The sequence below is a fragment of the Somniosus microcephalus genome, chromosome 8 (genome assembly GCF_052327205.1).
Source record: "Somniosus microcephalus isolate GS21.2 chromosome 8, FLI_Smic_1.0, whole genome shotgun sequence".
NCBI classification, from domain to species: domain Eukaryota; kingdom Metazoa; phylum Chordata; class Chondrichthyes; order Squaliformes; family Somniosidae; genus Somniosus; species Somniosus microcephalus.
The window spans coordinates 69,018,836-69,021,912 of record NC_140994.1 but is presented as its reverse complement, the minus strand read 5'-3'; positions in this window follow the sequence as shown (position 1 = coordinate 69,021,912).

Below are 3,077 nucleotides of genomic sequence, written 5' to 3'. Positions count from 1 at the left end.
AGTTGTGCCACGTGCTGCAATCTGCCCTGTAGGCAAACATGAGGGCAGACAGGGCACTGCCAGTAGCTGTGAAGATCACTTTGGCCCTTAAACTTTAGACCTCAGGCTAACTCGAGGCATATTGCACTGTTTTCCTAGGGGGTGGGTGCCCTCGCAAACAAGGCAACCCTCGTGCAACATAATATCCACCTTTGCAGTAGATCTTCAGGCACTGGAACCTATACAGACAGATCTGAGTATTAAGAGGCTTAGAATCATTCAAACATTTATTTACACTTTAAAGTAAATTCATAATTAATTAATGTAGAACACAATGATTAATTATAACTGCCCTTTACAGAGATCACAAGGGATTGGTTCATTTTCTCCAGTGCTTTTGCAACCATAGAATATAGTTATAGTGTGGCAAAGCCACTAAGAGACTCTCACAGTGACTTGTATAATTGCCTTTAATCATGTTTATTACCTTTTAATGTTGGCTCTGGTTAAACAGAGCTAGATTGACAAAATCGCGATCTGACGCGATGACATCATCATGTGGGTCATGTGGCGTCCCCAACGGCGGGAAACGTGATGACGTCATGACGTCAGAGGTAGAGGGCGTTTCCAGCCAGTCCTCGTGTGGAGTGATAGTGAATAGACCTCTTTAGAGCTTCTCCTGCATTTTCTTGTTTTGTAAAGTTTCAGTACATTAAACTCAGTTTGTTAACTACTAGTGAGTTTATAGATTCTTTGTTAGGAGTGCAGAGACTCCTACATTGGTGACCCCGAATCCTCGCGATCGTTTTTCGCGGCGAACGCGGAACACGGGCCAGTAATGGAGGCCAATGCAGTGGCCTTGAAGCTCCCCCAATTCTGGGAACAACAGGCGGCCTCTTGGTTTGTGCAAGCCGAGGCGCAATTTTAACTCCGCAACGTTGTACAGGACCAGACCAGATATCTCCACATGGTCTCCGCCCTCGATAGCTCGATGGCGTTGAGAATCATCAGCCTTCTGGAGAGTCCCCCGAATGCTGACAAGTATGTAGCCATCAAGACACGATTGCTGCAGGTATTTGGTCTTATCAAAGCGGAGCGCGCTCGCCGTTTACTGACGCTACCAGGGTTAGGTGACTCCAAACCCTCGGAGCTAATGAGCCACATGCTGACTCTCCTGGGGTCCGAGCCCCAGTGCTTTCTGTTTCGCGAGCTGTTCCTTACTCAGCTGCCCGAGCAAGTCCAGGCAGCCCTCGCCCAAGCAGAAACCGCAGACTGCGTCACGCTCGCCGAAGAGACGGATAAGACTTATGCAGTCCGGCAACAAAACTGCGCCATCGCGCAATGCCCCGCCACGAGGGGCCCGGATCTGGCTCCGACCTCGGTGCCTCCGACGACCGGTTACTGTTACTACTCCATGCTCGTTTCGGCCCGAAGGCCCGCTGCTGCCGCCCACCGTGCATTTTCGTTACCAGACCGTCGAATAGACCACCGCGAGTCAAGCACGACGGTTCCGGTACTTCCCCCGCGGCCACGATGGCGATCGGCGCTTCCGGGAATTTAGGTGTTGGTCCAACAGACTTGTCCGACCTCCTCAGTGATTGACTCTTCTCGTTAAAGACAATTCTGGGGGGGCGTATGTGGCAAAGCCACTAAGAGACTCTCACAGTGACTTGTATAATTGCCTTTAATCATGTTTATTACCTTTTAATGTTGGCTCTGGTTAAACAGAGCTAGATCGACAAAATCGCGATCTGATGCGATGACGTCATCACGTGGGTCATGTGACGTCCTCAACGGCAGGAAGCGTGATGACGTCATGATGTCAGTGGTAGAGGGCGTTTCCAGCCAGTTCTCGTGTGGAGTGATAGTGAATAGGCCTGTTTAGAGCTTCTCTTGCATTTTCTTGTTTTGTAAAGTTTCAGTACATTAAACTCAGTTTGTTAACTACTAGTGAGTTTATAGATTCTTTGCTAGGAGTGCAGAGATTCCTACAATAGTCCATTTAGCTTCAAAATTCTTCTTCCGTCAAATACTCCTCTTTCTGCTGCTTCCGATTGGTTAACGTTACCGGAGCTCCTCTTCTCAGTGAAAGGTCAGATGATCTCTCTCCCATCACAAGTTCAAGGGTCAGCTCTTAAACTCAAATTCTCTTTGACTTCAGGTATGCAGATTAAAGAAACCATTCTAGTTTTGATCAGTAACAAAGGTGTAACCCCTTCTAATAGTTCTCTACAATTAAATACAATGTTAGAGGAAATACTATTGAATGCTAATGAGGAATTTTCACAGAGTCAAGTGCCAGGCACACGTTTGGCTCCTCACAAATATTTACAAATTTCCATCCACAGCAAATCCTGACATATTATCAAACCTTCTAAAACAGGAAATGAAACACGATTATTCAAAGTACATTGAAACAACGTGACCAGCAGTGACGGCCCAAACAAGGTTCACCCTTCCACAGAAACACCCTTGATTACAAAAGGGCAATGGTGCTGATTAGTCACTAAACTGCTTTAACAATGGTTCAAAGACTTACTGTAACCGACACAAACTGACAAAGCAACTCAATCAATTAACCCTTGACTAACCACTGCTCTCTGGTCTTTTCTTCTATAAAAGTTGGAAGGCATACAAACTCACAATGGGTAATTTTAACTATGAGAGATGGGGTAAACCAGGCGATATTGAATTAGCCGCCCATTACACACCCCACCCGATTTTCTCTTCTATTGATTACAATGGAAAGGAAAATCAGGTGTGGAGTATAATGGGCGTCTAATTCGATAGTGCCCGTTCACACCATCGACCAAAGATCCAACCATGTCCATTTCAGTTTTAGTCATTGGAATCAGTATAAAATAATATGTTCAAACCTTGTCATAAATTCAGAAATTTGAGGTTACCATTACTGTGGCCACAGCAAGTGGAAACGTGAATGCAGAATGACAGGGTAAATGAATAGCAACATAACCCAGTGTCAAATGGTAAGTCTGTCAACTAATCTTAAGATTATTTTTAACTATTTACTACAAAACAACACATTGAAAATGGGACTCAGTTTCACAGGTAAATCGGAGACACATTTTAACATTGCT